The sequence below is a fragment of the Triturus cristatus genome, chromosome 9, assembly GCF_964204655.1.
Source record: "Triturus cristatus chromosome 9, aTriCri1.1, whole genome shotgun sequence".
NCBI classification, from domain to species: domain Eukaryota; kingdom Metazoa; phylum Chordata; class Amphibia; order Caudata; family Salamandridae; genus Triturus; species Triturus cristatus.
In genome coordinates, this window is record NC_140592.1 from 912,960,242 (window position 1) to 912,985,187 (window position 24,946).

A 24,946-nucleotide genomic window follows, 5' to 3' on the forward strand; every position below is an offset into this window, starting at 1 on the left:
AAAACCTGCAGCATTTGTTACCCACTTACAACTGTTTCTTGTGTTTTCTTTGGGTAACCTAATTTGGGGGAGGGGGGAAAGCGGGGTGCCCCTGGGGGTACTATGCAGGAGGGGGGCCGATGGGGGCTCGAAGAGGAGATGTTGAGAGAGAGCGGAGGAGGTACTGAGATTGGAAACACTGGGAGAGTCCTTAGAGGTGGCACTGTCAGAGGGGTTCGGGGGTGGCGGTAGATTAGTATGGGGCATGGGAGAGAGATTCTGGTTAAAGGGTGTCTATTGAGAGGAGATATTTGGAGAAGGCTCCCTGGGTAAGGGGATATTGAGGGAAGGTCGGGAGAGAGGCTGGAGAGAGAGAATACAGAAAGAGTGGACGAGGTGTGAGGAGACCGTAGTAAGACAAGACTTTACAGCATTTACAATGCAATGGTCTCGGCATTGGTAAGGTTAGAGCTATTGGCATTGCTCATGACATTATTTTTGTTTTTAAAACATTTAAAGAAACGGCATTGTCATGAGCAATGCCAATAGCTCTAACTTTACCAATGCCGAGACCATTGCATTGTAAATGCTTGTTTCTTTCACTGCAAGAACGGGCGTATCTATTAAATGCTCTCTGTCTGTCTGTGTCTGGTCGGAAGAGCCGTATCATCCTTTAATCTTATTGGCTGCCCTCAGTACCGTCTACTTCCCGAATATAGCAAATAAAGGACATGAATGGCTCCATGTGCTGATTGATGGCCTCCCTCTTCCAATTGTAATGTCGAGTAGTGTAAATCAACCAATAGGAGTGTTGTGGACCTGCGCATGCCCAGATTAGCCGTGTGTTTCGTTACGTGCACAGATTCGAAGAATACGAAGGTTGCATTTTGAACATAATCGCCTCCAGACATGCTTTCCCTATTCGTCGTTGCTCCCAAGCGGCAGGGCGTTTTTGCTGGTTCCCGCCTTCGATGCATGGAAGGGTTCCTCCATGTCTCTGGAACAGCTGGAGGCGCCGTTGTGGATTCAGTAACGCTATGGCGCGAATGATGTTTTTTCATGGCGTGCTCGGATATTTTGAGCATAAAGTCTGCTGGAGATCCTGGACCTGGGACAGGGTGAGTGTTGTACGGGTCAGTGAGAAATGTGCTGGTGGACCAAGGGCCCCGTGGGGCGACAGGAGTGTCTGGATTGGGTTATTAAAGAGATCTGAGCAGAGCTCTGTTTTCTGCGTGCCGTGCGGTGACATTGGAAAAAGCTGACCTTCATAGGAGAGTAGACCGGAACTGTGACGGAGTACCACGGAATGGAACGTGGTAAACGGATTGGCCACGAGTGTGCTCGGCGACCATGATATTTAGCCAATTGGAATATTACTCTGGAAAGGTGAAGCCTCAATGTGAGTGGCAGAGAGGATGAGGGTAGAGGATGCGGCGTAACGGCCAGAGTTGCCGACCTTGAAGCTGGGGAATCAGTTTTGAGTCACGGCGTCTGCTTAACATCCAGTGATTCTGAGCAAATCACTTCATCTCCGATGCCTAACAAAAGTGGACGTGTCCTTGTGTAACGTAAAGCGCTCACGGAAAGCGCTCCAGTACTTTCGTGTCGAGTTCGTGCTATGTATTAAAAAAAAAAAGTGAAAACAGGCATTCTCTAAAAAGCTGGAGAAAACAGAAGCATGACCATAAGTTCTATTTAAATGTATGGTCTGATGTAAACCACTACAGTGCTAGGAATGCATAGGCATCCTTAAATTAGGAGTCTTGACGCGGAATCTGCCAGTGAACTTATACATTTTTAGGTCGAGCCTACTAGACTGTTGTGAGTCATATTGTAGTGTACCAAAGTGTTGATGGTCTAGTACAGTGGTTCCCAAACTTTTGACTCCTGAGGACACCAATTAGGTCACCACTGGAAGCCGGAGACCCCCAAGCAATTTGTATGATTTAAATTTCAAACAGTAATTCGAAAATAAACACGTGTTCACACAAATAAATACTCTAATTTCTAAGGATTTTAGTATTTTATATTGAAAGAATTTGCAAAAAAACAGGAAGATTAGTGCTGCATCACCGTGACTAACTTTTAAATGGTTGGTTTTATTTCGCAGTACGAAGCTCCTGCCAGGGCCAGACTGGAAACCCAGAGCAGCCCTGGCAAATGTTTTCAGACCAGTCCCCATACAGTGCACAGCAAACACAAGGAGATGATGGACGGAGTGCTGAAACTCTTCAGACACTCACCCCCAGTCACAGATCTGGGTTTAATCCATCATCATTCTTTAGCTCTCTCCGCCACCCCAGTTCAGACATGGCCATATGCAAATCAGTCTGACCCTGTGCCTCATGGGAACAGTCCAGCCCGAACTGCCAAACAGTGCACACCAAGTGCTGCAGTGAGTGAGCCCCCCCGCCCGAAAATTTAGGAAACAATGGTTCATTCTACAACAAATTTATCATTATATATTGAATTTGTTGGACTCTTAAAATATATGAACTCGCCCGGTCTGGTGTCAGCGGGTTGTGACCCGCGTGGAGCACAGAGCGGGCCATCTCTGCCCTCCTTGAGGTAGCCGCCTTTAATTCGGGTTTACAGTACCGAGATGAAAGCGCTATCGCCAGACTGGCCGACGCGCCTAAAAAAGACACATCCCACTGTTCACTTCAACTGCCGCTCGCAATATGTGTTGGGGCCATTGTGCCCAAAGCGAAGGCCTGTGTGAATGGGGGACGCAGCGGGGAAGGCGCTATGCTGGGGTAATAAGGCCGCAGTCTGGGGGGACGCAGCTCGTTCGTTTTGTCTTTCGCTTTACAAGACTTGTTTTTTACTTCCCAGCTTGGCAGACGAGCGTTCACATTAATCTGAAAAGTGGGGTGTATTGAAGTGTTCCAGATGGTTCCCCCGTTTTTTAAATATATACTCATCGGCGATTACAAATTCTCATTGAAGTTAGCACGTCAGTTTACTCGCGTTTTTATGATAATCATATGTTGAACTCTAAAGGGTCATGCGTTCCCTTCTTGTCAAATGGATGCTCTGTAACCCTGTTCGGGACAGATTTCAATAAGGGGTGTGCAAATTTGGAAGTGGACTGAATTAATCCACCCTCGCAGATACATTTGTGTTGTCTTTATCTCTTTTTTTGTTGGTGTTAACCAGGCCTCTAATTTATTGGAAGACTTGCATCCAATATGCAGGAACGGTTTAGTGCAGTTGCTTTGTAATAAATCGGCTGTGCAAGCTTCGTGGCCTGCAAATTCATTTTATTTCTTGGATTGTAATTTGTCATTGGCCCCCTTTTCAGTGCTGGGTTAATTTATTTTGGAGCGCAGCGCCCGATTTAGGGTCACCGCGCTCCGTGTCCCAGCATGACGCCTCTTAATGTAAGTCTTCCAGCCGGCCGGCAGCCCCTTTACAGGGCTGTAAGAGCTTCAGGAAATGGCTGGTGGCTATCGACACGGGAGGCAGCAGCGTGCCACTTGGAAATGCTTTTCTAGCCCATAGGTCATATGTGCCAGCGTTTGGAAATATCCGTGAGAAATATTGTGACAATTCCAGTTTAAAATTGCTTTTAAGCTATGTATATTTTTATTAGGGCTTTGGGAAAACATTGAGAAATGCCACCACTTTGGATTTAAAAAACAAATGAAGCTCGTTGATTGACAGAGGTGGCATTAATGCCGGTTGGAAGCAGAGGCACGACCACTAAAATCATGGAAAACAATAGAGCTAGTTTCGAGCACTTCTCTTCAGGCTTCTCCTCCACAAAATCTGCTTATAGTGCATGTATGCGTGCCCCTCCTTTGCCTATAACGCCTTTGCCTACATTTTAAAGCCAGTGCTTAACATATTCCATTAATAATACATCGAGGCAAGGAAGGCATGAAGGGACAGATTCTACAGAAAGGGAAAATAACATTGGAATTACACACTGAGCACATTATCTGAAATGGGTCCCCAACCAGTCACTTAGGGTTCTTTTTAAATAACACAGTGGTCATTTGTTGAGGGGGCCTCCTGGAGATAGGGCTGTCTCCGCCCCCCTTCCCCCCCCCCCAACCCCTCCCCCAAAGGGGCTGCAGGGGCCTCTATTGCAGTTACGACAGCAGTTTTTAGTGCTCTCTGCCCTCATAACCATCTCCGTGAATCTGTGAACTTTCCTCGTATTGTTGGGTAATTGTTATAAATTGTTTTCAATAAACCCCATGTGTGGGTTGTGAACAATTAACATTTCCACACTGTATTGTTTATTTAGAAACAAAACGTCACCCTTTCAAGTCGTCTGCTTTTTAGGCTGCTAGGGTTCTAAGCGGCGTTAGGTGCTGTGTTGATTAAGAGAACGAAGTTGAGGAAACTATTGCCAAATCTAGTGCCACACTTATAATCACTGCCACACAGTCCACTGCAGTAACGTGCGATAATATAATGCATGGCCAAACACTTAAAAGGCCCAAAGGCGAGACCGATTGCATTGCAAATGCAATAGGTCTTGCCTTTGATTAAGTTAAAGCCATTTACTTTGCTAATGGTTTTGTATAGCAAAGCAAATGGCTTTAACTAAATAAAAGGCGAGACCTATTGCATTTTCAATGCTTGTTTGCCTTCCCCCTAGCCTTTTTGCTGTTGTGGAATGAGTGGTAGTAGGACTTTAGCGCTGGTTAGCAGTGCGTGTGCTTTCTGCCTCACATAGGCTTAAATTAGAAACCTCCCCTTCCCCCCCCCCCTGTAGGGACATCTCCCCCATGGTAGGAAATGTGTATGCCATGTGTGGTGTGAGAGGAAAATAATAAATGTGGTGAAATGGTGTACGCACCTTTATTTTCACCATTGCAGAAATGTCACTTTTAAAATGGACGCCATTGCTGTGTGCTTTGTGCCGCCTGCCTGCGGTGGGTCGGTAGTCTAGTGTTCAAAGTGACAGGGTGTCCTACACCTCCCCCACAGTGACAGTTAGGACTGGAACTGCCAGGAGCCTTCTAGAAGGTTCTAGCCCTTTCTAGTAGGTGGGGTGAGGGGGGGAGGTATATATTGGGGGCTGTGCCTCCATGTGCTCAGACTTTATTTTTTTTAAACATATTTTATTGCATTTCTTTTCATCTACATCATTACAATGTGCACAACTTGTAACATTTAATACATCCAGTCCTGTATACATTAATCCTTTGCAGCTCTCCGCCACAATCCAGGTATATACAACATCTTTATGCGGCTGGTGCATTGTCTAACAATGAACTAAAAAAAAAAAAAGTGGACATTTGTGACAAACATATTACTACAATATTGATACTAACTCCCCTCTTCCCGCCCTCCCCGGTCTCACGCGTACCTCTCCTTCCGGTCTTGTAAATGTAAACTTCAGCCTGTGCTTGTTGCTTGGTCGTGTGCGTGTGCTTTGATACCTCCTGCATATACATTGGCTTTAGGGCTCGGTTATTTTGTATGTTAGGTTGTAACACATATGGTTGGGTTTCAGCTGCCGCTATGGACTTTAGCGCTTCCAATAGAGCATCCCACTCTAGTGCTATTGGTACTTTCCGCAACCCTTTAAGCTCTTCCCTGTGTAGTGTTGCGCTCTCTGCAGTGCCCCAGCGTATTAATTCCGAGTGCCATGCCAAGACGTCTGGAGGTCTCCGTGATTTCCATCTCATTGTAATGTTACGTATGGCTAATAAAAGTGCAAGATCCATAAGTTGGTATTGTACCTTGTGTTTGTGTACTTGTGTATGCAATCCTAGAATACACTCCTCCACCGTGTTCTTCACCTCCCGCTCCGTCGCTTCCCCTATTCTATGCCTTATGGTGTCCCAGTACCCTCGTATTCTTGGACAGGTCCACAACATATGAAGTAGTTCAGCGCCTTCTGACGAACATCTCGGACAATGGTGTTGTGTCTGGGGGAACATTCTGTCCAACCTATGCGGAGTAAGGTAGGCCCTGTGCAGTACCATGGTCTGTATAAATTTAAATTTCGTGTTCCGCGATACCTTCCTCGGGTGCTCTAATACCCTTGCCCATTCCTTGTCTGTGAGGGACCTGTCGATGTCTCCTTCCCACGTAGCTTTCAGGGTGTCCAAAGGGGCCGCTGTATGCGTGCTGATGCCGGTGTATAGCCATCTAATAAGGTGCCGACCCCTTCCCATATAATGCACCATTTTAACCAGTTCATTCGTGGGAGGTTCCTGCCTGTTCGGGGCCCAGTGCCTCTTAACGTATTGTATTAGTGCAGCATGTATGAGATACAACTGTTCCGGGGCCCCAGTTTCGTTAACGAATGTGTCATGATCTAATAGTGTCCCATCCCCAAACAAATCCGACGCCGTGGCGATCCCCGCATTCAGCCACGGTGTTAATTTGCGCTTCGTAAGCGTGCCACTCGACAGGGGGATCCCCAGCAGGGGAATATTCCCCGCGTATGCCCTGAACGATTGTATATATTGTAGCGCCGCCTTCTAGCAGCGAAGCGCTGTGTCTAATAACTGGGGCGGGGGGGGGCTCCTTAGGGGTCCACCTTCTGGCAGCAGCAATGCATGTAGTTTACCAGTCTCTGTCTGCCTCTGTGTACCCTATTTCCTGCAAGTTGCGGCCCGCCGTCCAGTAAGACAGCCACTGCCATTGACAGGCGTAGTAATATGCTTGCAAATCTGGGACTCCCAGTCCCCCCATACGTGTACCCACTTGTAGCTTTGTAAGGCTGATGTGGCGTCTGCCATTACCCCAAATTAGTTCAATGAGCATTGTATTTAGTACTTTGAACGTGGCGTGTGGTACCATTAATGGTAGGTTAGTGAAATAGTATAAAAGTCTCGGTAAGAACACCATTTTTGCAAGGGCCACTCTTCCCATCACTGACAATGGCAGTGCTGTCCGGAACCCTATGCTGGATCGCAGGGCGCGGATTGCTTTGTGTAGGTTACCGTCTAGCATATCCGCATGCGTCCTGTATACTTGTATACCTAGGTATTTAAAGGTGTCCAGGGCTACTTCTATACACTTGTCTCCAAAAGCCACATTCTCAATCCCTGCGTGTTCTGTGAAAAAGAAAGCGTGTGACTTTCTGATATTAATGGCTAATCCTGAAACCTTGGCAAAGCGACTGAATGTATCGTGTACTGCGGTTAGGCATTCTTAGGTCATGCAAGTATAAGAGCATGTCGTCTGCGTATGCCGAAAAAAGGTGTCGCGTGTGTCCCAATAATATGCCACGTGACAGGAATTCTTTCCGCAGCGTTATGGCCAGTGGTTCCAGAGCTAATATAAATACTGGAGGCGACAGAGGACAGCTCTGCCTGGTTGGTCCCTTTATGGATCGTGTATTCGCTAGAGATGTGGTTTCCCGTGCGGGCTCTGGCCACCGGGTTTTTCTACAGCAAACGTAGCCACGCTATGTAACCCTCCGGTATCCCAAATTTCCCCAAAGCTTGCAACATGTATTCCCAGTTTATGGAGTCGAAAGCTTGTTTTAGGTCCAGCGAGAGGCAGCCCGCATGTGGATATTGACTTGGGGCTTCCGACATCAAATGGTGCAATTTTCGAATGTTCAAGGACGTGCTACGTGAAGGTAAGAACCCTGTTTGATCTATGTGTATGAGCTGTGGCAGGGAGGGCAGTAACCTAGTAGCTAGTACCTTGCCTAATATTTTATATTCCGAGTTTAGTAGGGACAGCGGCCGGTAGTTTGCCATATCCGCAGGGTCCCTTCCCGCCTTCGGTAGTGATATAACCAATGCTTGCGCTGTTGTGGACGGTATGGCCCCCTCCTTCCATACAGTTTTGTACAACGTTTCCAATTGAGGGACTATGAGATCCGCATATGTGCTGTAAAATTCTATTGGGAGCCTGTCCATGCCAGGGGTTTTATTTCGCGGGAGGGTCTTTATGGCTACCCGAATCTCAGCTTGCGTAATGGGCCCGGTGAGGCCTTTCTGCGCCTCCTATGTGAGCCGCGGGTACGTCGGAGCAGAAAGGAAGTCTGTCGTTCGGGTCTCTAGGTCATGATCTGTGGTGCTACACAATGTGGCGTAATAATGGCGGAAGGCTGTATTAATGTCTGCTTGCGTATATACCTTTCCTCCATCTAGTGTCTCGATCTCGTGTATTACCGCTGTAGGGGGAGCATCCCGTATCAGCTTGGCAAGCAGTGCTCCAGACCTATCCGCTTCCGCGTGGGCTAGCCTCGTGTATGCCTGGTAGTCAATGACCCATAGTGTCTCTAGTGTTTCTGCGTGTTTTATCCTTGCTTCCTGTAGTGGGCCCTTACGGTCAATACGCGTAACTGCTTCCTGCTCTAGTGTACCTATTTCGTCCTCTACCTCTTTTAGTTTCTTATGTATTTCCTGCCTGACACCCACTGTCGTACTGATTGCTTTCTCCCTTATCTAAAAGCATCCCATTCTACCAATCTGCTTGATGCCGTGTTACTATTGATTGCAAAGTAGTGTTCTATTGTCCCAGAAAGGTCGCTTCGGAACACATGGTCCTCCAGCATCTGTGGCCATAGTCTCCATGTGGGGACTGGTGTGGGCACCCTCCACCATGCCATGGTTATCTCAAGTGGATTATGAACTGAGAAGGTTTTTGGTAAGTATGTGGCATTGAGCGTCTGCATTGCTATTCTGGTGGAGCAGTACATCCTGTCAATCCTTGTGTGCAGATTGTGCACTGCGGAATAATAGGAGTTTTCCCCTTGCGTGGGGTGTCTCATTCTCCATACATCACATAGTTCCCATCCTTTTGCCCACCTGCCCTGTGCTTCAGCTTGCCTAAGCACGCCCACCCCATGTAGCGGCGGGTGTGACCTCTCTAGTGTTACGTCCGTCACCGCATTGCAGTCCCCTCCCAATATCCAGGGGTGCGATTCCCAACCCACCAGCGCCCCACTCACCACTTCCCAATATTTGTCTTGTTCCGTATTCGGAGCATATACTGTGCCGAGCACCCGAGGCTGACCGTCTAACATGCCTTTCACAAATATGTACCTACCGAGCTTATCCACTCTCTGCTCCGTTGCCTGAAATGGTACTCCATGCCTCACCCATATTGTGGCACCCCTGGCATAGCTGGAGTAGGAAGTGGAAAAGATTTGTCCCCTCCATTTTTTGCGCAACTTTACCGCTTCGCTGTCTGTCATGTGGGATTCTTGACAATACACTATCTGGGCTTTGCGGCGTTGAAGCTGTGCGTGTATACTATGTCTTTTCTGTACTGTCCCCATGCCCCGTATGTTCCATGTTATCATAGTGTATTTACCTTGCGTCGTCATTGCTATATTTTTGTGTCTGCTGGAGGAACAATGCATCTGCCGAATGCAATAGCCCATTCAATGTTCCCAGTACCGTGAGACCGTCCCCACCCCCCAACAACCCAATACTCAGTCTGGTCATCCAACTATACCGGACCATACAACTGAACTGAAACAAAAAAGAAACCTCATTGGTCATGTATAGCGCCATAGCCATTTGGGGGACAGTGCTAGCGCTCCACATGTGGCGTACACTCGTGCAGTAATATTGTTAAGCTTACTACGGGGCCTGTGCCATTTAGATGTAGAATAGTGTGAGTCGACCCGCCAGTTTTGCGGGCATGTTACAGAAGATCGCTCTACATTTACAGATAACAAGAAAAATTATACTTGCGGATACAGTCAGCCATATAAGTAGTTGATGACTTGCGGGGTCGCAGACGGGAACAGCGCGACACTGCTCTCAGAGTCCGATTCGTGCGCGGCCTCTTCCTCTGAGGAGGGTCGAGTCGTCTCCTCCAGACTGTTCGTGAGGGTGGCCGCCGCCACCAGCGCCCCAGCCTTGGTCTGCTCCATCTGCTGCTTCATGATGTATTGCCTCGCAGGCGCTCTGTCCGTTCTTCGCCGTCTTTTCCCAGGTGAGATCACCCTGCTGTTCCCGCTCTCTGCCGATGCCTGTGAGCCAGTCGGTGCAGTGCTCTTCAGTTCCATCACTTCCAACCAATCTTCTACATCGCCTGGGCTTTCAAAAACGGTAGGATTTTTGTTCATGTATGATCTTTAGCCGCGCCGGGAAAAGCAGTGCATACTTCAGGCCCAGTTCTCTGAGCTGTTTCTTGACTGCCAAGAAGGAAGAGCGCTGCCTCTGTACCAGCATCGTATAGTCCTTATATAGTGAGATCTTCGTGTTTTCAAAAGTTATCGGGGTTAATTTGAGGGCTTTCTGCAGCAAGAGGTCCCTGTCCCGGAAACTCAGCAATTTTACTATTAGCGGTCGAGGTGGAGCACCCGGTTTTGGGTGCCCCATGGGTATCCTGTGCGCGCGCTCTATGCAATATTGCGCAGACAGTCCTTCTTCGTTGGTGGCATGGTCCCGGAACCATTGCTCCATATATATTGAAGCGTCGTTCCCTTCACTTTTTTCCGGCAGGCCAATGACTCGTATGTTGTTCCTTTGTGCTCTTCCCTCCGCATCCTCCACGTGGTCCAACAGGGCAGTCACTTGTTCCTGCAGTCGTGTAACCTTGGTTTCGTTCTGAGCCTGCCGTGGGACGACATCCTCCAGCGCCGCTGTGTTTGTCTTCACCTTATCCGCCAACTTAGTGTGGTCTGCTCGGAGCAACCCAAGGCCAGCCGACAGTGTCCCGATTTGTAACTCTAGTGCCTTCCTGGAGTCACGCACTTCTTGCAGAATGAGATCCAGTTTATCCACTAGGCCGGACATCCCTGACTATGTCGCGCACTCAGGTCCAGGCTTGCCTCCGGTAGGATCCGCCTTGTCCGGGACGCAATCTTGTCCGCCCTGGTCATGCTGGCGCACTCCCTTGCGCCCCATCCTTCAGGCCAGGACAGCGATAAGCAACGTGGGTGACCGCTTCCCGCTTCGTGGCGCGCGTCCACGGGTCACCCTATCCGGCGTGTCTGCTACTGGTTTCCCACTGTCGCATGGGTACGGTGTCCCCCTCTCCGAACTGTGTCCTAATGCAGCCAGTGGCGGTGGCTGTCGCCGTCTTCTCCACAGCAGCCCGCCCAGAACACCGGCACAGCAGCTTCACCCTGCTTACACCGCGGTCACCGGGAAGGGAGTGGACGCCCAAAGCATGCGGTGGGCCTCTTGTCCTGCAACCTCTCCCAATCTATGCCACCTCACCTTCACACAATCCATTCACTTCACCTTGTTTGTGGTGCTTGCAGTTTACGGACAGAAATCACTCCAGGCGCTTTTGTGTGCTTTCCACCTCTCCACCACAGGCTTCTCATGATCTCCCCTTTCCTGCCATCGCCTCCTGCGCCGCCATTGTCAAATTGTCACCCAGTTCTTTACAACTGCGCCGCTGCTCCTACAGTCCTCCTCCGTCAGGCCAGCGCTTCACGAACTCACCCGGCTGGCACAGCGTCCAGCCTCTCCTCTTCCTAGCAGGGCACCACTGCGGTTCTCCTCGGGCCGGCGAGGCTGTAGGCCGCACCCCGGCCTCGGTCTTGATTAGTTGCTGATCCCGCCCGACAGGTGCCGTGTAGTTCGCCAGTCACGGCGGCCGCCGCCTCCGCTCCCTCCGGGCTCCCTTCGTTTATTCAGCTGCCTTGGGCTGCACGGCCGCGCGCTAGGTTTACCGCAGCGTAGTGGCCTCGTCGTGCGTAGGCTGTCACCCCGATGCAGCTCTCCAGATGCGGCCACGGTCTCCGCCGCCCGGCCGTCGTGGATCCATCCGCTGTCGTTCTCTGCTCTCTCGCGGCATTGGGCGCACCGGAACTATCCCCCCCCCCCCCCCCCCCCCCCCCCCCCGAATATTACCGCAGCCTTCCCCGATCTCACAGGCGGCTGCCCTGCGGCCACTGGCGGGTTTTAAGCAGGAAATCGGCGGCAGCGGTCCGGAGCTCGCCTACGATGCGGCCGCCATGCTTGGCCGCCGGCCACGCCCCCCTCTCCATGTGCTCAGACTTAACGTGGACTTGACCGAGAGGGGACACTCTGCCAGGAGGTACCGCCGCAAGGGCCTGCATGCTGGCCCCTGTGCCCATCTGTACCACTCTACTGTCCACAGGGCTAGTGAGAGACTCTGCTGGAGTGGAGACTGCTGCGCTAGCAGGATGGCCGTAGTAATGAAGGATCACTGTTCCTAGGAACTGCTGCTTCAGGTCTGGTGAGCTGCCCTACTGCCTGCCGATCTCTCCCTGCTTTAACTGTCTCCTGGCCCCTAGCGCCCCGTGAGTGCTATATTTCAAGGGACTATACTTGCCTGCCTGCACCTTAGCGCCTCGTGAGTGCTACATTTGGAGCGCCATGAGAAAAGGAGCGCTATAATTTGCTGGCCTGTACTTCAAGGAGGTGAGGAGCTGAATCCTGCAGCGCAGTGCTGCCCACGTGTCCCGAGGGAATCCCGGCGTGTGGGATTCCTCCGGCGTGTGGGATTCCTCCTGCGCTGCTGAACGAAGAACGGGTGTCTACCCCGTTTTGCCCTCCGTGGGTGCCCACCCCGCAATTGCCTGCTTTAAAACGGCGGGTGCCCATCCCGCGTTTCCACCGCTAACGGGAGCCCACCCCGTTTTATGCTGATCTTGCTGTGTGGGTGCCCACCCCGCGTTCCGGCATATTTGGAAACCCCGCGGGAGCTCACCATAATGCTTTATGTTCCTGCCCGATTACGATTTCAGGACCTATGCTAATGACGATGCCTTGTGTTTAGGCCTGATGCTTATAGCGATGATGCCCAGTGCCTGGACTTGCCAGTAGGAACTGGATGTTACACATTTATTGATGGACTTGCATTCATTCTTGAACTGATGATGGTTCTGGCAGCGGGCCGATTGGCCCTGCCTTGTAAATAGTCCCCCTGTAAATGGCCACCTGGTGTCGGTTGGCACAGGGCTTTTACAACTGTGATTGCCTTATGACGTGTTCTGCATAATACATATGCTGTTTTTTTCCACCAAACTGGTGTGGTCTCTTTTTGTGGTGTGCCTAGTGTGTTGCCTGTGAGTGTGCTGCGCACATGCTGTACACAAGGCCTCCGAGTTTGGCCTACCCGCTCCGCACCACGCTACCCCGTTTCTAACAGAATTGTATCAGCTTTTAAAGAATAGTAAATGATGACCTTACTATGCACCAGGATACGACAATCTTTGTTGGTGTTCTGCAATGATTCCCTTATTTTCACCCTCCAACAGTGCCTCTCATCTCTCCATAGCCCCTCTGTCGCATGCATTTTATTTGTTTTATAGCATCTCTTATACCATTGAAGGATACCAGAGCACTTTACATCACACACATATAGTGGCAGATTTACAAGCCCCTTGTGCCATGGGAGCATCACAAAAAGTGACGCATTTTAGTGCCCCCTATTTCCAAGGCAGGAAAAGCCACCCTGCGTGACTTTTCCTGGTCTTGTAAATATGGCCCATTTGCACACAGCACTTTGCGTAAAAGGGGTGTTCCATGGGTGTTGCTGTGAGTGTGCCCACGTAACACCCATAAAACCAAAACATTTCCAGATTTACTAGAAATAGTAAATCTGGAAATGTGTCTGAATGCTATGCCTCCCAGGGGGAGGCATAGGGAGGCGCAACGAGGAGAAATGTATTCCACGCATAGAAAGAGGATATCACCTTTGGTGAATATGTACGGGAAGGTGTCCCTTCCTGCACATAAACAATCAGTAAAACAATGACGTTTTGCAAGTTCTATGTGTGCTAATGCAGCATACATAGAAGTTGAAAAACAGCATTTCTGATTGTTTATGTGCAGGAAGGGAACCCTTCCTGCATATACAAAATACAATACAATATACAAGAAGCACAGAGATGCGACATATTGTTGTAAATATGTCGCATCACTGTGCTTTGAAAGTGACTCAGTGCGGCGCAGCCAAATGGCTTGCGGCACACACCGAGTCACTTTCCTTGTAAATCTGTCCCATAGAGACAACTATTCCTATGTGTAAATCAGCGTATAGAGAATGTTACATAAGGCAAATGCAACTACAAGGTGTAGGATTCACATGTCATTCATACTGGTAGGCATTTTTAAAGAGTGCTTGGTCTGGAGAAGCACAAGCTCAGGATTCAGAACATAAGAGTGGTTAGCATTGACATTTTTTTAAAATTCATGGTACACGTTCTTTGCAGTAGGCATATTGACCCTCTGTGCTACATTAGATAAGTCAAAGCTGACACTTGACAAAACTCTCATCTCTCTCCAGCAGGTACATTAATCACTGACGTTATCTTGACACTTTTATTGTTGCTGGAAAACTGCTAATTCTACAAGGAACTTTGTTGTGCTTTTAAAATTACTGCCTGGGAATCTGTCACGGACCCCTGGGGGTCCGCAGACCACAGTTTGGGAAACACTGGTCTAGTAGCCTGCCCATTGCTTACATTTGCCTGTCTTTCCGTTTTCGGGATTATGGTTCCTGCCCAATATATCCTTGTTTAGCCATCAAGTTCTAGGGTACTATAAAATTCAGTAACTGGTTGTTAGTGCACTTGATGGAAAGATGTGTGCACAGTCTACTCACTGTAGCCCACCAGGAAATTTAAATCTGCAATTCCAGCAAAAAAATATTAAATTGGAGCTACAAAAACGGTGTGTGATGAGCAGTGCTTGTAGTTGTAAACGAGGCACGATGTAAAAAAACAAAACCTCTTTTTGTATACCAAAACAAAAGTCTTCGTAAAGTTTATCTTCTGATTAAATTAGATCAGAGAACACTACATTTAGTTGACGTTTATACACCAAGGTGCAATTTACAAAGAATCTTCATCCGGAAAAACTCGAGATATAATTTAAAAGTAGCACCCTGTGTCATTTGTGTCGAAGCAAATTAAATCCTTAAGAACCAGTCTGAATTGCAGGCTATATGAGTAAGGAACAGTATACGGGTCAATGATGGCGTGCAAGTTCCTCTGCACCACAGCTGCAGACAAGCGCAGTCAGCGGATTAGCATTATTTTTTATATTTATGGTATTGGTCAGTTCATTTATTGGTCGTCCTCCTTGTAAATTTGTGTAAAATAACTCTGTAGAAACAATTTTTTTCTGCAGTTGAATATTTTAGGCATACTTATGTCAACCCACTAGAACCTCTTTTCCCAGCAGTCTCCCTCTAACATCCTATGTGCTTCTCTTCCTCGTCTTGCTTTTTAGGTCTCGCCTGAGACAGCGCTTTAGCGCTGCACTGGCGAGACTTATAGTAAGCGAGTTTTGGAAGTGCAAACAGTGCTTTTCAGGCCTCCAAATACAGTGCATGTGCGCCGGCCGCGCGCACCATTTGGCAGCCTGAAAAGCACTGCCTGATCACTTCGCGGCCCCTTTGATGTCCGTCAGTGAGCCGCGCGGCCACTGAGGACATCAAAGGGCACACCATTTGCACTGTGCCCGCCCCCACTCCCCCCTCCCACTCCCTCCTCGTCAACTTCAGTGCGCGCTTGTTTTGTGAAGAGTTCGGTTCAGTCACAGAGCTCTCTGCCTTCAGCTTCCAGACAGTCTGCTTGTTGCGTCCACCCTACATGTCCTCCTCCCATTCCTCTCCCAGCAGCTTGTTGTGTGTAATGCGGTCTCTGACATAGCCACTGAATATTCGAACACACATCTTGAAAAACAGCTCACTGCATTCTTTATAAATAGAATTTCAATAAATCAGAAGTGGAAATTATGCAGCCCGATTTCTGAACGCATTTCCTCCCGTCGCGAAACACCGGCACTCATCTGCTTTGTAATTATTCATTTCCGCTGCGAGGGAGCGTCCTGCAGGAACACACAGCTATATGCATGGGCGCCATCCTTTTGGTTTCAGCACGGCACCCGATTTTCTCTTGCACCCCTTCTGCTTGTTTACTTTTTTAAATGTTTAACTTCTCCCTGGATAATTATTTAGAGGCGCTATAACAAATATATAGAAGCATTTTGCTGCTGACTAACATTTTTTATTTCCTCCGGGAAAGCATGTATGTTTTCACAGCGGAATGCGTGAGACTTCAGTGTGGCAGTGAATTGTCTCGTACGTGCTTCTTCATTCGTCCTGGTGTCTGGGCTCAATCCGTCCCCCATTCTGTGTCTAAAAGGGAATCGGAGATCAAAGGCTCTAGTGAGGTTTCTGATTCCCGCTGATTTATTGGGAACAGAAGTTCTGTCTGGACGTGTTTTGCTTTTCATTGGAAGTCCATCGGTGGCTGACATTAATGCAGTTCTCCTCAGCAGCGGGGCGCAAACTTAACAAATGCTGCTCTCGCCTTTACCTTTCCAAACATATTTTAATTTCAAAATTAGATCCAGCGTTCGTTTAAAAACAATCGATTTCCCATCTGCATTTTTTGTATATTTTATCAATCCTCTGAGAGAGGTTTAAACTTGTTCAAGAGTCTGTGGGCCCAAATGTTTCCATTTCTTCAATGACATAGACTGAACTTTTAAGAAAAGGAACCTTTTAAGAAAAGGAATTCACAACCGCATTCCTATACATATATGCATTCTTTAGTTCCGTTCCAGTTCCCTCTTCTCGCTCTTTCTCCCTCCCTCACCGCTCTGCCTTTCTTCCTGCAGTCCATTATGCAAAGGATGACGTCTTTTTTATCTTGTGAACTAGGTTCTAGCAGTACTGGGCTATAGGCTGGTTTTATTCAAAGCAGAAGCTTTGTCGCTAAGGTGAACATAAAACTTTAATGCTAGCAAGGGCTCAACTAAAATATCACTTATTCCCAGAGAGTCATAACCAAGTCACATGAAATGATTAACAGGGGCTTTCACCCAATATCAGTGGTATGGCCTGTATTGGAAAGGATATTTCCAGTGTTTCATGTAGCGTTTGGAGACCGATTCGAAGTTCGCACTATTGTCCATCAGCTAAAGGACCCAAGGCACAGTCACATGCTGTGATGTGCCCAGGACCCCACCGTGCTAGCTGTTAAGGGTTTTAAGGATACAATTCACATAACAGCCATTGGGGTCCTCTTTTCAATTATGTGCACAGGTACTCTTATCTGCTCAAGTAATTTTTTGGCAGCTTTTTATAGAGCTAACTGGACACAATGGCATTACAGCGCTTTACAGTACAAACTGACTTCTGTGTTTTTTAGCCACACGAACATTGTGACTTGTCTAGAATCAAAGTGCGCTCATCTGAGATTTTGAGGCAAAAGTAATTTTTCACTTTTAATGTCGGCAGACAGGGCCATTAGGCTACATCTCCTACTGCTTAAAACAAATACAAACACAGTTGTTCCATATTTAGTGTACAAAATCACTTCATAAACACCACAGGACAACGTGCACTTTTTCATTTAATAATAACTCCACTGCAAGCAAGCATTTGCAATGCAATATGGTCTCGCATTACTGTAAGTTTGGACTATTGGCGTTGCATTGCTATTAGCAACGCCAATAGCTCCAACTTTCAGTAATGTGTAGTGAGTTTTCTGCCTGGTTGCATGCAGGCTAATAAGTAATTCCTCCGAGCCTCCTCTGACAGGTGCTGTGAATCCCAAGTCTGCGCCGCCACCGGAGACCGCTGCCATTGATTTCCAACATTAGAGAGATTGACGCTCTTCAGTGAGCCGCGCGGCCACTGAGGACATCAAAGTGCACACCATTTGCAACCCCCTTCTTGCTTGTTATTGTCTAGCTAGGTGTCGTCCTTGTTTCCTTTGATCCCTATCTTTCCCTTTCTCAATCTCACGCTCACCACTGTGCCCGCCCCCACTCCCCCCTCCCACTCCCTCCTCGTCCGCTTCAGTGCGCTCTTGTTCCAACATGCCACGGGGTGACGGGAAACAAAGTGAAAGCAATCTCCGTTGGACGCAGACTCATACACTGAACAAGCATTTGCAATGCATTTAGGTCTCGCATTTACGCGAGTTTGAGCTATTGGCATTGTAAATGACAATGCCAACTGCTCACACTTTTATAATGCGAGACCTATTGCATTGCAAATGCTTGTTTCTTTAGGTCTGACATTAGTAAAGTTACCTCCCAGTGCTCATGCTACATTCAGAAAATTTTAATCCAATACAGCCAGAAAAAAAACAGTGATGGCTTTGGGGCAACCTGCCTCAGCAGTTGATATTCTTGTGTTTTTCATTGTCGCCACTGCTTGGGCTGACCCTCAGGCACTCTCAGCCCAAACCAGCCACATCAGATGACCGGGCACTAAAGGTATGAAACGGGTATTGAGTTGGGGTCTAACTCCGGGGAGAGGCTACCCCCTACCCCCACCCCATGCAATCTGCATGAAAACGAACAGAACAATTTGACTCCCTAAACCGGGAAGGAATGATTTATCACTACAAAGGCAGCGAAGTAACTAACTGTCACAGGATGGATTTATGGACCTGTAAGATGAGCAAAATGATTTATGGCAGTAATTGGTGACAGTCCGTGATTGAGTTATAGGCAGGATCATAACGTGATGACCCAGGCACTGTACTGCAAGAGCTGTTTATACATGTCATGCAAATAAAACTGCAGCCAACAAAGACCACAATATAACGAGAGACAATGCGTGTTGGCAATTCATTGTATGTAAGTAATGGGGCATGTCAGTTTTGGAGTGGTCACAGTGTAGGGGTTATCATGGTCACCACTGCTTGGGCTGACCCTCAAGCCATGCCATTTCATCGATGTGTTTACCTTGCTGACAGATTTTAATTGCTGATTTGATTGCTTTTCTTGTGTAGGAAGTGCATGCCTTTTGCCTGCCATAAAGACACAGCGCTGTTCAGCTTGTTTGACTATTTATTTTACTTTAACGTCATGTTGATTTTTACAGCCTCCCTAAGTAAAGACCTGCACACACCTACTATTGTCTTGAGGATGCCATGGAAATACTGACCTTTGGCAGGATGAGAGGGAGAAGAACATCATCCTATTTAAGAATACCTCGAATTCTCCAGAGCAGGAGGTGAATATAAAATCCCTGTTTTTCTTTCTCTGGTATATAAAAATGTGCAAAGGGCCTGAAAGAAAAACTTTGCTCACTACAAAAAGTTACAGGTCTGTTTCAGTTGTCTTGTAGAGCTTCATTTATTTGATATGTCTCATCTTTTTGGTAAGAGTTTCTCATCACAAAAAGGAGCATAGAGGAAAATGAAACCTCCACTCATAGAAACAAAATAACAAGTCTCCTTTCACCATAAGAATAACTCCGATTAGAGCCCCATTTAGAAAACACTTCATAAGGGGACTGATAAGTTACAAAAATCTGGTTGAAAAGAACAATAGGGGTGTGTTTAGATTAAAAAAATTAAAATAACTTTGTTCCGGGTGTTCAGCCATTCGTTCTAAAACATTGGAGACGCCTCATGTAAGCCACCACCGCAAGCCCATTCTGTGACAATCCCACTAGCTACTGCTCCTCATTAAAGGAGCTCCTCATTGCAAGGGTACAAAGAACTGGGATTAGAACCAGGAAAACCATACTCTGCAGGCACCACTTTGTTGAACACAGGAATCGGGCACACAACATATATATACACCCCTTTAATAGCACACTGCAAACAAGCGTATCAAAACATAAAAGTACCAGGTTCTGAACTATAAAAATAGTTTCGGCACTGTTCCCTGTTCACATTTTAAGTTGGGAATGCACTTGAGTGTTTTTCAAACCAGATTATATAACTGGTTTGTCTCCCCCTGCCTTGGAGAGTGTTTCTAAATGGGGATCTAATCTGTGGTTTTTTTTGGGGTGCAGGAAAGGGGATTTGATATTGTGCTTATAAGAATTTGTCACGAAGATCGTCCTGTACAGCTTTTATATTCCTACTGTTATCACCGATTCTGGCTTGGTTTGCGGTTTGTGATTTGAGTTATATTGGAGGCTGTAATTAATTAAGTTTAATTTTGCTTCTGTGCAAATCTGAGTTATGGCAGATGCCCGTATATTGATCGATCAGTAACCCTGCACTTTTACTGATTGTACTAAACCATTGAAATGTATTTTTCAGATTCTTTGACTTCTGCCACAAGCTGTGGTCAGATCTACATCACCGCCCGCTATGTAAGTGTTTAGTATTTATAACTAGAAGCTGTATTGTAACAATAATGGATTTGATTAACACTGTTTTAAATCTTAACAGCATTTTTAAATTTGCTTCTGCTGTGCAAGGATTCAATTGGAACAAATTCACACTTTGTATGGTAAAATGCATCTGAATCCTCTTCATTTTTCCATTCATGTTCTCAGTTGGTGGTTATCCTTGCCATCGAGCAGCAGGACATGAAATTGCTTCTAAAGCCATTAAAACAGTGTTGCCCATTGGAACCAAAAATCCATTAGCTGATTAAATGAAGCATGCCTCTGCCCCATACATGCCTTTCCTGCTTTTTTTCGGTTTCCAGGCACAATTCTTAGTTCCATGCTCACGCTGTGCTTCCAGTTGGGTTCTAGCAGAAATGTGGGCACTTGAGGGCACCGCTCTCTAGGTGTCACAATTAGATGGTGTGGGTCCCTCATATGAGATCTTTGATGTTCTTGAGACCTCCGAAAGAACAAGGAGCGAGTCAACAAGCCCTTGGAGAGAACAATTCAGGGTGCCACACAGCAGCAAGTAGTCGGCCCAGGCCAGCCACTATTCAAGAAGGGAAAGCTGTCCCTTTCAATGGCAGTTATTCTCTGTCTGCACAACAGGTTTCTCTTGCAGTGTGCACCACACAGTTCCAGGTTCTCCGGGTTCCACAAGCATATCTCTCCCCTGCTGAAGCATGACACCAGTAGTTACACTGTTGTGTGCATTTGAGGTTGAGGGTGCTTTTCAGGGTCTCCTGTAAATTTCAGACCTGTCTGTCATGAAGCAGTGGAATTCAGATCTTAATCTTTAGTGGTACCATGATCTAGCTTCAGGGGCCACGTGTCAAAAACTCTTACTCAATCTATCTAGCCAGGCCCACAAATGGCAGAGGTCTGTTGTTCCAGTTGCATGCTCTATATTTTATAACTGTCACTGGGGAATGCCCAGATGTTCTCCTTCAACCTCCAGTGTGGACTGGAGCCAAGCACACAAAGTTTTAAAGAGAAGAAATGACCAATTTCTAGTAGTTATAAACCAACTAAGACGGCCACATTAAATGACTGTCTGACACAGTAATGTCTGGCACCTCATTGATGTTTTTAAAGAAAAAAAATTTTTTTTTTTAAGAAAACCCTCCCACCAACCTGGTTGGTGTCATGCTTCATCATCGGGTCCCAGCTGACTAGCCGAATGCTACTCAGCTGTGCTACAACACCTGTATGCAGTGGAGCAGGTTTGAGGTGTAAGTGAATGTGATGAAGTGAGTGTGAATATAAAAATACCTCCTGGATTATACCCGTTAGTTTATTGTTGGTGATCCGGGGTATGTTTAAAAACAGGAGAGTGGATAAAGGATACTATGTGTAGCTAATTATTATCCTATGATGGTCAACATGTTTCAGGCCGCTATAAAAATAAATGGGTCTTTCTTCAGGACCTCTCAATTGACGTAAGTGAAAGTGTGTGGTAAAAAATAATGACCTTGTGTTAGGGCATTTTCAGAGCACATGCTAAGGAGCACTATGTATGCAAAAAAGGGCTGACCGTGATTTGGGTCCTCTCGATGGCTATTACCTGAAAGAGAAAAGGACAAAGTCCAATACAATGTCAAGCAGGACTCGAACATTCTGTCGGTTACGCCTTTATTGTAATCTTCGTGAAATGGAGTAAAGTGCGGCAGCACGCAGTTTCAGACATGCGTGCATTACCCATTCATACACATATCATGCGGTCAATATGCCATGCTTGTATACAAAATGGTGGTCCTGCCATCAAATGCTGTGGAAAAAATAGGGCGCTTTTGGTTACCTTATTTATAGCATGGGTGTTCCGTGCGAACCTGTGGCAGTGACTGGTCAAATATATCGTAATACGTGTCCGGCTATATTGCGCCGTGAACAAATAGTATTATAATTAGCAGTGATAGATAAACAAGGTGATTAGTTTAGATAGTTACACTAATCATTTTGATGGCTCGCGTATCTGTTCCTGGGAGAGGGGAGCCTTTAAATCACAAACTATGACGACCGAGGGAATGAAAAGGAGGAAATCAATAAAAAGCCTGGCTCGCCAGTAAAAACCAAATGATGGCGTTGCAGTAGAGGAAGGGACGGGTGCTGCGGCCACGAGCTTGCAGAGCCGACAGCACCCTGATTAGATCAATCTTACTTGCAGTGGAGGTCTCTCCCGCCATGTAACCTATTTGGTGTCCTCAGGAGCAGGCTGGCGATGGAGGGGACCGCACTCCTTGTTTAAGAAAGATTACGCAACCGGAGCCGGCTTCCGGGAAGGGTGCACGTCATTATGTGGGTGGCCTTCTAGCGCAGCGTCTAGAACGCTGACTGATACGTGAAGTCCCGCTAATGGCGGTGAGTGAAAGCGAGAATATTCATTCTCCCAATACAGCGGTATTTGGAATATGAACAATAGAAGCAAAATGCTGTAGTTGGTAGTGTGGTTACGTGCCTGGTTACTCCAGTATGGAGTGTCCCCACGCTGAATTCCGATAGACCAAGAGGGTGACTGGGCTGACTTTACTGGTTGTTTGACCTTCTCCTAAATAGCCAGGATTTTAGGTGTTTTCTAAAGGACGCTCCTGAAGGCTCTAGTCCGAGATGCAAAGGAAGTAGGTTCCACTGTTTGGCTGCCAGGAACCTAAAAGAGCTACTACCAAAGCGCTTTCTATTGAATTTGGAAACGTTGACCAATCCTGTATCAGCTGATCTTAAATAGCGTTTTTGGTGCTATGGTAAGATCATAGGAAGAAGATAACTCAGACCTTTGCACTGCAGATTTTTGTGAACATAGCATAGGGCGTTAAAGGATATCCTTTCCTCTATGGGGAGCCAGTGAAGTGTGTCCAGAGCTCTCCCTGTGGGATCACATTTGGAAATGTTGAGCAGCATATGCATTGCTGACTTTTGCACTCTCTAAAGCATATAAATGCTCCTCTTGGAGCCCCCTAGATAGAGGACGCTGCATTAGGCTAGTCTTGATACCACAGGGGCCTGGACTGATATTTTTTTCGTGCAGTCCGGAATAAGCCCTAGAATCTCACTAATCATATTCAGGACCCCCCAAAACAGGTACCTGTAAGAGTGGAGATGTGGTCAGAAAAGGATTGGGTGTAGTCAAACCAAACTCCGAAATTTTTTACTTTGTGACTCTGGAAGGTAAAGGACCCAACTCACTGGGCCAGCAATTCGAGGACCAAATAGATGGCTAAATCCCTACCACTAGAATGTCCTTCTTATTAGCGTTTGATCTCAGACAGCTGTCTTTTATCCAATTCATCAGGTCAGCTAGACAAAGCTTAAAATCTTCTGCCGCTTCGCCGTTGTCTTGAGCCAGAGTTAGAATCAGTTGCATGTGATATGCATAAGAAACTGTCTGCACCCCTTAACTTTCCTTAAGGTCTGCCAGCAGGTGCATATACAAGTTAAAGAGGGTTGCGCTCAGAGTTGATCCCTGGGGCTCGCCCTGGTTCAACTTCCGGGTGATGGAGACAAATGACTGAAGGATGACTTGGAAGGTACGACCCTCCAAAAAGTTAGCCAGCCAACCTAGTGCTGTTCATCCCACCCCTGTACGATGTAACCTATCTAATAGCAGGCCATTGGAAACTGTATGAAAGGCAGCATTTAAGTCGAGCATGACTAGTGCAGCCGTTTTACCATCATCTGCTATTTTTCAAAGGGATTCTGATGCAAGTAGAAGTGCAGATTCTGTGCTAAAAGAGGGTCTAAACCTGGATTGTGTTTCATGAAGGAGTCTCTTCACAAAATTCATGAGTTGTTGGTTGACCCATTTCTCTGCTATTATTGTTGTTATTTGCTTCTTTTGAAGAAAGGCAGTAGGGGTATGGGTCTGAGGTTCTCTGGCTGCGGAGGGTTGGAGGTCGGTTTCTTCAAAAGCAGAATCCCCATTGCATGTTTCCGCTCTTGGGGAACAATCCCTGAGCCAAGAGATGGATATAACCACTAGGTGAGTGCTGGAACAATGGCTTCTCTGCCCCGTTCTAATATAGTCTGGATGCAGGATCTAACGGAGATCCAGACTTCACTTCCAGTGTCCGATTGTTAGGTTCAGCCTCCGAGATGGTTATTAAGCTTAAAAACCTTCCTTGAACACTACAAGAGGTCCAGGCAGAGATGATGGGCTGAAAGATCCTGGCACTCTACTACACTTTTGGACCTGTGAATACTCTGCCATGAAGAAGTAAAGTGGTGATGTTTGAGGTCCTTTTAAACACTTTGAAGTGGTGAGAAGCTTCTAGTGGCATGCCTTTAAAGTATACAGGTTCTGGCTCCAGACTAACTACAGGGGGAATGCAGCCCTTTGTGTGGAGGCAGGGCACAGCCTATTCAAGTGTAAGTGGGACTGAACTCAGCTCCTGCTTCCCCTCCCATCCTGTTAGTGATGGCCCATCCAGCCACATCTAAGCTACCATTGTCTGTGGGTGTCTAGGAGGAACACACCAAGCTCAACTTTCAGCTGCACCCAGACTTGTGACCCAGAGACAGCCTGCAAGCACCAAATGGCTAAGGCAAGAAAATGCCTACTTTCTCAAACATTTTTTGTCTAGTACAAGTGCCTACAAGGGATTTAAGTTCAATATGGTAATACTACATTTAACAGAATTATTTGAGTGCCCAAATATGTGGCCTCAAACATGAATTTTCTAAATCAGTTTATGTAATCAAAAAGATGATTAAATCAAGAGAATAAATAAGCATAGGGTGGCCTCCTCCTTCCTCTTCCTCCCTATTTCCTCTTCCTCCCTCCTTCCTCCTCCCCCCTCAACCTCACCACATTAGGATTCCAGAGACACCAAATATAAACTGGCCAGCTCTTCCCATTTGGATATTAACATTTATAAAATGTAACAAGGCAACTCCAATGTTATCCTATGGGAGAGATAGGCCTTGCAGTAGTGAAACGAATTTAAGAGTTTTACACTACCAGGACATGTAAAACTAAAAGGCATATGTCCTACTCTTAAATACACTGCAC

At 46.9% G+C, this 24,946-nt stretch overlaps 1 long non-coding RNA gene across 1 annotated transcript in view; it reads left to right on the forward strand.

Moving 5' to 3' along the window:
* Window positions 1-831: 831 nt before the first annotated feature.
* LOC146799047 (uncharacterized) overlaps window positions 832-24,946 on the forward strand; it is a 31,063-nt gene continuing 6,948 nt past the window's right edge. The window contains exons 1-3 of the long non-coding RNA XR_014968836.1: window positions 832-1,097; window positions 18,697-18,828; window positions 19,871-19,923. This is a non-coding gene — a long non-coding RNA (uncharacterized LOC146799047). The remainder of the gene's footprint in view (window positions 1,098-18,696; window positions 18,829-19,870; window positions 19,924-24,946) is intronic.